The 11766-nt window shown below is 34.6% G+C and overlaps 1 non-coding gene across 1 annotated transcript; it reads right to left on the bottom strand.

Moving 5' to 3' along the window:
• Positions 1 to 11117: 11117 nt before the first annotated feature.
• Positions 11118 to 11255, bottom strand: LOC116864446. Its single transcript, XR_004382009.1, has one exon. It is a non-coding gene; the product is annotated as a U4 spliceosomal RNA (small nuclear RNA).
• Between the last annotated feature and the right edge of the window lie 511 nt (positions 11256 to 11766).

The following is an 11766-nucleotide window of genomic DNA, read 5'->3' as shown; positions in this document are numbered from 1 at the left end:
GAAGGTGAAATTATATTAATATATATAATATATATTATATTATATAATATATATAATATATTAATATAATTTCACCTTCTGAAGTTTTCCAAAAGTTCTTGGATTCATATACTTTCCATTCTTTTTTTCCCTTTTTTTCCCTTCCCATTTCCATTTTGAAACTTTCTATTATCTCCAAATTTACAGATTCTTTCCTTGGCCAATAAAAGGCATTCTTCATCTGTGTTATAGTATCTTTTAATTCTAGTATTTCTTTTTTAACTTTTTAGAGTTTCTGTCTCTCTTATTATATTGACTATCTGTTCTTGCATGTTGTCTATTTTTTTCTTTAGAGTTCTTAACAAATTGATCATAGTTATTTTAAATTCTCTGATAATGCCAAAGTCTTTGTCATATCTAAGTCTTATTCTCATGATTTCTTTGTCTTTTCAGACTGTTTTTTCTTCCTTTTAAGATACTTTGTAAGTAATTGGAACTGAGATTAATAGGCCTTTAGTGTGAGGTTTTACATTAATTTGAATAGAAGTTGGTCTGTGCTTTATATTTGTTAATGTTATAGGTGCCAGAGACTTTAAATTTCTCTAGAGGCTGTACCTATGTTGTCTTTGGACTTTCCTAAGAACTTTTTCTCAGATAAAGTCTGTGACTTACCGTTCATTCAGTTTTAATTCCCTGTTATGATGCTGGAGCCCTATTCATGTGGTAATAAGGTAACGGAGAGGGAAAGCATTCCATAATCATATGAGTAGATCTCAATCTTCTAGTGGTCACGTGTCCCTGGTATGTGACCTAAACAAAGTAATTTTAGATTCCTAACACAATCTCTCCAGGGGTTTGACTTGGAGAAGTGCTATTTCCCCACTTTGGATAAGGTTCTGGTGAAATATTTACCCTGGATAGTAGGACTTCATTATGGAGAATGGAACTGGGCACATTTCCCAATGGATACTCTTCCGTTCTCCTGCCAGAGCCATGAAGAAATCTTTCCTGACTCTTCACCATGAGAACCTGGTAGAGTTCCTAGAGGTAAAGCCCCTGAATGTGTGGAGACCCCCTGACTGTGGCCCCCAGGAGATTCTCTATGTCAAGTGTATCTACACTTACCCTCCAAAAATTTGCTTTAATTACCACTTTCATGTTCCTACTAGTTCCTTGGTCCAGCAGCTTCTGCCCCAGTATGCAGATGTTGGTTATGCCTTTCTGGATTTTCATTTCTTTCTACATATTGAAGTGGTGGTTTACCCTGCAACCACAGTTCAATAATGGATCCAAGAAAAGACAATGGTTTTCAATTTACTCAGGTTTTTTTTGTTTAAGGATAGGCATGGTAACTTCCAAAGTCTTTACATGTCAGACCTGAAATCTGAAGTTTATTAAGATTTTTATGATATATCTTTAAGTGAAACAAAAGTATGTTTTAAAACATGTCTGATATAAAGCGTACTTTTTTATATTTATAAGTGTGCATACATAATGGAAAACATATACCAAAATATCAATAATTCTTATATCAGAGTTTTGGGACAAAAGATTATTTTACCATTGGGTAGGGTATGTGCTATGGTGAGTGCTGTGAAGTTTGTAAACGTGGAGATTCACAGACCTGTACCCCTGGGGGAAAAAAAAATATATATATATATATATGTTTATAAAAAATAAAATTATAAAAAAAAAAAGATTATTTTACTTTATTTTCATCTACTTCTTTAATTGTGTTATCTCAAGTTTCTATAATGAATTATGTCATTTTGAAAACATTTTTTTATTATGAAATATTTTAAACATTATAAAGAAGGTAATAAACAGCTAACTCTCCTCCTTTAGAGTAAGTATTTGTGCTGGTTTGTGTTTTAAAAATTCACAAAAATAATACTTAGCATATAATACAACTCACATATTTCAGTTTAAGGTCTATATCCTTATGATCCAGGAACTTCTCTTATACACAAATGTTTTAGAGAAATTCTCTCATTAGTGCATAATAAAGCATGTTTGAAAATAAAATTTATTTTGTATTATTATGTCAGGGCAAAAAAGAAAAATTGAAAATAGCCTAAATTTCCACCAATTAGAGAGTAGGTGACAAATTAACATATTCATAGAAATGAATTCTATAGAAAAATTAAAATAGATATATTAGATCTACATGTTATCAACATAGGGGTATTTCAAATAACATTACATTGAACAATTTATAAATATTGAAATGAAAATAGCATTCACTCTTTACCTGTGCTCCTAAATTGATAGTAATATTCTCTTTCTAATAGTTGAACAGCTATCCTGGAGATCTTTCCTTTCAGCACTTCCATCATCCTCAAGAATCCCAATTCCAACATTTACACTTAAGATATAAACCAGTACCTGGATTTCACATGACTCTTCCACATTTTAGTCATCATTGTCACTCATTTTGCCCATCTCTATTTTTTTTTAAATTTTATCTTGAACTAAGGAGAATCTAAGATGTCTGTTTCCAAAATTCTTGAGTACCATCACCTTCTTGCTTTCATTCTCCCTGTCACTGCAATCTTGCTGAAAATGTTCCTTTGTCCTCATGATAATCTTCATGTCTTCAACTTCTCACTGCTTCGTCATTTCATGAGATTTTGGTACATATCACTTGTCTCTTTTCCCAGCCTTGATAACAGATTAAGTTATTTCACTGATACTCTCATTAATACCATAGATTCATGGCTTCCTTTTTTTTTTTTTTTTTTTTTGACTTTAGAATTTAGTCCATTTCCAACCCTGAGTCAATCCTCCTCTCAGCTCTCAGTCCGTTTTCTGTATTCCTTGGCTACTGAACACTGCTGGGGGAAGTTACAAAATCAGGTACACCATAAAAATCACTAATTTCTAACACAATTAGGTTTATAACTTGCTTGATAACAACTATCTATATACCATTTTTTGTATTATGTCCAGGAAAAGGTTTCATATCCTCTATGGTCTCCTCATAGTACCAAAATCTTTGATTATCTTACTGGCTGGAAATAATCTTGATATCCCATTGTCTTTAATTCTACTGAGTATGATGTTTGCTTAAGTTCCCTTTACCTTTCACTTCTGTATCTTAATATTATTCTGTATGTTCAACCAGTATTTCCTGCCTCCTTTTTGTAGAAGAAATATGATTCCCTCCTGTCAAAACTAAGAGCTACCTGTATGCCTTTGTTTTGACATTCTACACATGTCATCACGATTTTACTCTTTTACCTTTTCTCTTGTATTGTCTATTTCCCCTTTCTGTAAGGCCCCTCTTTCCTGCTTACAAATATACTTAGATCTCCCCAATCACAATAGAATTTTATACTTTTGTCACTGTTACCTCAGATTATCATCCAATCTCTCCTTTTATCTCTTACTCTTACTTGCCAAAATGTTAGTTTATCATTTTAAAATTTAAAATACAGAATTATATGAAAGACAATATAAAAGTCTACAACTGAGATTAAGTAAATATTAATACTCATCATACTTAAAATATATTTTTAACAGAAATCAAACAGCACTAAAAGCCCTACTGTCTAAACCTTCCCTATTCCCTCCCCAAAGGCTGTCAATTTCCTGAGGTAGGCATTGCCATTCCCATGCATTTTTCTTGTACTTTGTATTTTCTTGAATTTTACATATATAAAATATATGTACTATTGTTTTTTTTTCTGTCTTTAAAAAGTTCAAATAGGGTTACGTTCTTCAACTTACTTTCACCCCACATTAGGTTATTAAAATTAATCATGTTAATACATGCAGTTGTGCTTTATTAAATTTAATGACTATATAAACCTACATTGTATGAATAAGTCACAATTTACTTATCTCTTTTCCTATTAAGGATTTATACTTTTTTTCCTTTTTCTTCTATCACAAGCAGTGCTGCCAATATTTCCTTGTCTATGTGGTTGAATTTATTTGGGGAATGCAGCTAGAAGTGAAGGTACTGGATTGAAGAACATGGATAATTTCATCCAGGATTATTAAATTGAACTTTAAAACAATTGTTCAAATTTACATTCAAACCACACATTGTATCACTGCTTGTTTCCATAAACCCTCATCAACATTTTGTATTATCAGACTTCGTTTTGCCAGTGAGGTGAAAACAAAATGTTATCTTTGTTTAGTTTTTCATTTTATTGATTATTATGACATAGAGCAGCTTAGGCTCAGTTGACTATTGCTCACTTGAGTGTTCTTCTCAATGAATTATCTACTTTTAAGACTTGCCCATTATTTCTTTTCTATTTTATTATTTATTTCCATTCATTCATTTATTCAACAATGACTTACTAAACATTCACTAGTTCTAGGTACTCTTAAGAGCTAGAGAAACATCAATGAATAAAGCAAAATGGCTCCCCTTGTATAACTGACATTTCTGAAGAGGTGTAGATAAAGAATGTGAAATATTAGTAAAATATAGTGTGTGACAGCTAAAATGAAAATAAAAACAGTGCACAGTGAAGGGAACTATGCAAGTTGTATTGTGAAATACTGTGATCAGGGTAGTTCTTACTGAGGGGAGATTCGATGAGACTTGAAATTGCCAAGAGACTTAGCCAAATAGTTTCTCACACACACGCACACAAAAGCATTTCAGAAAAAGAAAACAGCTAGGCCAAAGTCTGTAAGGTAGGTGCATGCCTGTCATGTCTTAAGGGCAAAAAGGAGGCCAGCATGTGGCTGGACCAGAGTGAGCAAGGGACAAAGAAGTTGAAGTGGAGCTAAGGCACTGCAGAGTTCTGACTTATGATCTGGTCTGAGGTTTTAAAGAATCACCCGGCTGCTGTGTAAGAACACAACAGAAACAGAGAGACCAGTCAGGAGGAGATTGTTGTTAAGACTGGCAAAAGATGATGATGACTTGAACCAGGATGGTGTTAATGTAAATGATGAAAAGTTCTTAGATTCTGGATATACTTTGACAATAAAGAGGGACTGGATGTGAAATGTGAAAGGAAAGAGGAGTCAGGAACTGCTCCAGGCTAGAGTTTTTCTTGAGACAACTGAGATGGGAAGGATGAGGGTAGATCACAGTTTGAGATTCCTATTAGTCATCAGAAGTGTAGTTGACAAGAGGCTGGATAAAATCCGCAAGGGCGTAAGTAAGAAAGAGAAGAGAACTAAGGATTGGGCTCTATGGTAGTCTTTGAGTATTCCAAGAGTTCCTAATATAAGAGGGATTATAGTTCTTTAAGAATTATATGGGTAGTAAGATTCTCTCAGTCTGAGACTTCTCTCTTCCTTCTGTTCATGATGTATATTTTAATGCATAAGTTTCAAAATTTAATAAAATTAAATTTATAATTATCATCTGAATTTTGGGTGCTTATTTTTTCATAAAATTTAAGTCATCTTTTTTTTAATATTTAATCCTAAGTACCTCACTGATTTAAATTATATTTTTGCTAGAGTTGTGTTCCTAATTATTTGTTGTAGGTGTATAGGATATTATTAGATCTTGTATAGATCTTCTGGGTTTTATTAATTTGCCTTTAGATTCTCTTAGGAACAATGAATGTATTTTTTAATTTTGCATAGCAAATCATCACATTGTGGACCTGAGGTGGTATGTCAATTATAAGTTAATTAAAAAAAAACTAGTGTAAAAAAAAAAAAGAATACTTCGAACTTTTATCATTAAGATATTGGCTGTAAGTTTTTGGTAGATATCCTCATCATATTAAGGATATTTTCTTAGGTTTCCTGAATCTAACTTTTTTTTTTTTTAATGAGAAACGTCTTTTTAATTGTCACATTATTTTATTCTGTGTCCTTTGAGATGACCATATAATCTTTCCTCCTTTAGCCTGCTGAAATATTTATTACAATCATAGTTTTTTTAATACTAAACCATCCATGAATTCTTGAAGGAAATCCTCTCTGGTCACAAAGTATTTCTTATATTTTTCTTTATTTGGCATGATAATATTCTACCTAGGATTTATGCGTATGGAATTTTAATTGAGATAGCTAAAATTTTTTTCTTTTCTTTTCCCTGTTTTGTTTGGGTATCAAGGTTCTATTATCCTTAAATCAAAATTGAAAAATATCCTATCTTTTTATCTCTTGTTGAACAATCTATAAAGCCAAAGATTTCACACTTGTGGAAGATTTGCTAAAACTCCCCTCTAAAATGATTAGGACCCATCAGGTCCATTCTATTCATATATATTTTATATTTTTACTGCATTTGTGCTGAACCACTGTAGGAGCTTCTAATCGCTCTCTTCACATTCTCCATTGCCAGGATGATCTTTGCAAACTTTAAATCAGATCATTCTCTTTCTGATGGTCTCTTATGTCCCAAAAGACCCCAAGTGATCTGGCCTTGCCTGCCTTTCCGACCTCATCCCCAGCCATTCTCTCCCTAACTCAGTATATTTCAAGGTTAGCAGCCCTCATTCTGTTCTTCAAGTTCACCAAGCTCATTCACACTTCAGGGGTCCTACTATGTTGTGGCCTTTGCTTGGAATGTTCTTTCCTTAGATCTAAGTTTAGCTGGGTAATTGTATCATTCATATCTCAGTTTAAGCATACCTTTCACAAAGGCTTCACCTGAATTCTCTAAAAAATCAACCCCTTCTTCAGTCTCTCTCTACCCATTAACTTATTCTGCTTTTGTTTAGTTTACTAACAGTTACTAATATCTGAACTTATTTTTTTCTAACAAACACCAATATCTGAACTTGTGATTTTTATAGTTTCATGTTTATTTTTTTCCCTTCCACTATAATGTAAGCCCCATGGAGGTAGGAATTATTTCTCTATTATTCATTAAAATGTCTCCAAGTTCTAGAGTAGTATGAATACCCAGTACATGAGCTCTCAAAAGTATTTATTTAATGTTTAAATTAATGAATGGATAAAAGGATCAATCTCATTCTTCACAAACATTAAAGACCATAAAATCCCAATCCTCACTAATCATTCATTCAACATGTACTTTATTAATAACCTATTTTGTATCTGACACTGCAGGATGCTAGATAGACAGTTGTGAACAAAATAAGCCCTCTGCTCTCATTAAACTTATACACTGCCAGTAGACAACAGTAAACATTAAAAAAAGTAAATGTAGGGGCGCCTGGGTGGCTCAGTGGGTTAAACCTCTGCCTTTGGCTCAGGTCATGATCTCAGGGTCCTGGGATTGAGCCCCGCATCGGGCTCTCTGCTCAGCAGGGAGCCTGCTTCCCCCTCTCTCTCTTCCTGCCTTTCTCCCTACTTGTGATCTCTCTTTCTCTGTCAAATAAATAAATAAAATATTTTTTAAAAAGTAAATGTATTTATTATATCTAATGGTATTCGTCTAAAAAACAAACTCTGGTAGCATTTTGTCAATTTCCATGGTGTAAATACTCCTATCATAGTCAGTTCCAAGCTTCCAATGTTTTAACAATTGTTGAAACAATTTCAATCTTTAACAATTTTTTTTAAAAGACTTATTTATTCGTTTGAGAGAGAGAGAAAGAGAGAGAAGAGAGAGAGAGAAAGAGAGAGAAAGCATACATGCATGCAAGGTTGGGGGAGGGGTAGAGGAAGAGAATCTTCAGGCAGACTCCCTGCTGAGCAGGGAACCTGATGAGGGCTCCATCCCAGGACCCTGCAACCATGATCTAAGCCAAAGGCAGACACTTAACCAACAGAGCCACCCAGGTACACCTAACAATTTTTAAAAAATATTTATTTACTTATTTGAGAGAGAGAGAGAGAGAGAGTGAGCATGCATGCACACCCACCTATGTGATTGGGAGGAGGGGCAGATGGAAAGAATCTTCAAGTAGACTCCCAGCTCAGCACACACCCCAATGCAGGGCCTGATCTCATGACCCAGGAGATCATGACCTGAGCCAAAATCAAGAGTCGAGACACTTAACTGACTGACATTTAACTGACACTTAACTGACCCAGGCGCTGCAAATTTAAAAATGTTTTAACAAAAATAAATAATACCTAAAAATTTTTTTGAAAATTAAATAAATGTCTCTCGTGATCATGTTTTTACTATGTCAGACAGTAGTAAGTGCTTTGGAGAAATAGAAAGCAGAGATGGATATAAGGAACTTTTGAGAAAAGCAGTATTAGTCAATACAGAGTGGCAAAGTGACATTTGATCTGAGACCTGAAAGAACTGGGGGACCGATTTTGAATGTTTGGAAGAAGGGCATGTGAGGCAGAAGAAACAGAAAAGACAAAGGCCTGAGGGCAGGAGCATGCTTGGAACAGCAAGAAGGATGGTGTGGTTGTGGCAGAATGAGAAAGCAGAGAGGAGGGGTGAGATCAGAGGGCCTTACAGCCCATTTCAAGGACTTGCACGTTTATTCTGAATGAGAGGGACACCTTTGGACTGTAGCAGAGGAATAGCAAGATTAATAATATATAGTCATTTTAAATTATTAAGACATGCTGTCATGTTCTGCCTCCAAAATAAATAACAAACCCAACAATATAGTATGGAAATCCTACTTAAGTCATTATCAACTCAAGAGTATATGTAGCAAAATCTTTTTATAAATCTGCAATGGGATTTTTCCCTTATGAATGTAGGCTGCAGATGCATGAGCAGCAAATTGTTTGTGGATAACGTGAAGCACTCATTTCTAGTTCTATCAGCAACTTGTAAATCTGGCAAATACAAATGTCAGTTTGCCAACTGTTGGCCTTACTTAGGGTAAACGCGAGTCCATCATGTCATAGTACAAATTTCCTTGGGAGATTATTCTATAATACTCATTTTGTTTTTTAAGGGGACATCCCTGTACAGGCTTCATAACAGTATAAAGGATATTCACAGATTTTTATAGAAAACTGATTTTTAATGTTAAGACTATTTTTGATGTGAATGACTTTTGTGCTAATAGCTTTTTAAAGTGCCACTTAACTGAATATTATAGCTAAAGACGAATGTGGCTAACACTGCAAGAAATAATTTTGCATTTTTTATCCATAAAACTTTGGTCTTGGTTTGTGAATTGCACTAATGAGGTCTGTATATGAGATAGTTAATACCCACTCGGTCTCCTTATAAATGCATGCCCTGACAAGAAGAGGGCTGAAGAAGAGAATGTGAATGGTTCTGCACAAACTCGTTAAGAAGTGTCAGGGAGAAAAAGTGAAATAGTTGCCTCTTATTGAGCACTTACTATTTGCCCAGCATAATGCCAAGCTCTTTGCTTATATTATCTCCGTAATTTCTTTTGAGCTAAGTAGTATTTATAGGTCAGGTTCAGAGAATTTAAGTGAGTCATACAAAGTCATCTAAGTTACTAAGTGGCAGGGTTAGGACTCCACCCGACAGCCTGTGTTCCCACCTGCCATAATTTATCATGTACAGTTAAAGAGTTAGGAGTAATATCACCATAGATAAATAGCCTATACTATCGCAAAGATCTTTCTCCTTTAAAATATTATAAATTACCCCATAAGTCACTAGAGGTTATGAAAGCTTTATCTACACACAGGAACTTTACTTTTCTACCTATCATGAACCACTTAAAGTTACTTAGGGGCTTTGTTACTTTGCCAAATGCCAGTTACTTTGGGCATTTTCCAAAAGATACTCCATAGACAACTAATTCTATAGACCTCTTATGGTGTCTTAAATTAAATTATTAAATTATGGTGGCTAAATTAGTTTGAGATATACTGGGTAAACAAAGTTATATAGGTGGTTGTTGTTGTTTATTTTTTAAGACTTCTTCAATTCTTTAATAATAGCCTTTGTGAATTTCTAAGACATCAGATAATTCACTTTATTTCCTAAACACATTTAATCAAGGAACATTTTCTTCCCACATAATAATCCAAAGGATGAGTGCTTTGCAAGAGCATTATTTTGGGAAATCTCTAACTTATCCTTAAGTTCAAGTTTATAATACAAATAGAAGCATCATATCTTCAGAAGAGTGCCTATCCAAGGGTTCAGTGTTCCTGAAAAGAATGACTCAGAGCCACACACTTGTTTATTTCTGTTTTAAAGACTCTGGCACTTGTTCAGCTTCTGACAGAGATGTGTAGATCTCGCTAAAATCAAAGAACGAAATTGTATTCCTTGAAGATAACTCTTATCACATTCTTAGACACCACAGGGGTATTTTCTTTGTAACTGGTAAGATATTGAACATCACCCAAAAACAAGCTTGCTTGGTTATAGACAAGGCGAAGCCTGGATGCTTTTGTGTTCCACATGGCATTTTCCCATTTACAGTGTGTGTGTGTGTGTGTGTGTGTGTGTGTACACGCAATTGTGCATGTGTGTGAGTGTGTATTCCTGGCAAACTTCTTTGGGCAAGTTGTGCTCTGATCAAAATAACATAATTATCAGACTTTAGTCATCTAATCAGCCTGATTTCCCCAGAAGATACAGCAAATTGCTCCCAGACCCAGAAAATAGAAGGGGAGGGCATCTTCTAACTAACTGAAGACTTTGCCTCCCTGGGTGTGTTTCTTCTTGCCTTTGAATGAACTCATCTCTGAGCTATAGATCAGAAAGTCAAATCCATTACATACTAAATGAGGAAGGCATTATTATACAGAGAGTGGGCTTCTAAATCTGTAAGGGCTGAATTCATTTTGACTGACCCACTAGCTTCCAGGCTGAGTGGCCATTCTTATTTTATTTTATTATTTTTCAATCAATCATACATTTTTCTAGAAAACAGTTATTGATTACCATTTACGTTTCTAGACTTTGTTGTCATTCCAGGTCTACAATATAGAACAAAGACAGATAAGTCTTTGAGCCTTACTTGCTTCATCTATAAATTGGGAATGTATAGGATTTGCAGTAAGAATTAAATAAAAATATGTATCTAAAGTATCTAATACAGTGCCTGGCACTCAAAAGGGGATTAACAAATCATAAGGATCATAAAACCAAGGATGATGAAAATTCTTACTGGTCTGAAGATTTCATATAATCATGGATATTCCTTTGCATAGGGGGAAAAAAGCAGTTGCTTGAATGTGGTTTTTTTTTCCCCCTAGTAAATAGCTATAATTTCCAAAGTCTTTACTCCTTGAAGTCTAGATAATACAGTCTGTTTTAAAGAAAAAATGCTATCTTAGAGGGGTATCATTTTAAGCCACATTTACTACGAATGCTCTAATTCATACTGATTTATCAGATTAGTTTACAAATTACCTGTACATGCAAGACCTGAAAGAGTAGGAAGTTGAAAGGTACATTTTATTAGCAATAATCGCGCCTCGGATAAACCTCATTGGCTACGATACTGCCACTGCGCAAAGCTGAAAGGTACATTTTATTAAGAGAGATATAAAATATCTTAGGTGAAGGAACTATCATGAGAGCTATGATAGTAGAAGATTCTAAAAAAAGAAAAAAAAAACCAGGGGTACAGAAGTTCTAAGAAAGAAGAAAGGGAGAAGACAGATAGCTACTAAAACTCTGCAGTTGGTTCCCATTAGACTGAAAAGAGTTTCTATTAAATTTCTAGAATCTGGGGGCGCCTGGGTGGCTCAGTGGGTTAAGGCCTCTGCCTTTGGCTCGGGTCATGATCCCAGGGTCCTGGGATCGAGCCCCATATCGGGCTCTCTGCTCGGCAGGGAGCCTGCTTCCTCCTCTCTCTCTCTCTCTGCCTGCCTCTCTGCCTACTTGTGATCTCTATCTGTCAAATAAATAAATAAAATCTTAAAAAAAAAAAAATTTCTAGAATCTGCATAAGCAAGAAACCCCTGTCTGGCTCTCTTGCCTTACACTGTTCTCTCTTTGTTCATTACATTCTAGTCACAAAGATCTTC

This window comes from Lontra canadensis, unplaced genomic scaffold (genome assembly GCF_010015895.1).
Source record: "Lontra canadensis isolate GAN:19392208 unplaced genomic scaffold, GSC_riverotter_1.0 scaffold5, whole genome shotgun sequence".
Classification (NCBI taxonomy): Eukaryota; Metazoa; Chordata; class Mammalia; order Carnivora; family Mustelidae; genus Lontra; species Lontra canadensis.
The sequence above is the reverse complement of the archived record's forward strand: the minus strand, read 5'-3'. Positions and strand labels throughout refer to the sequence as shown.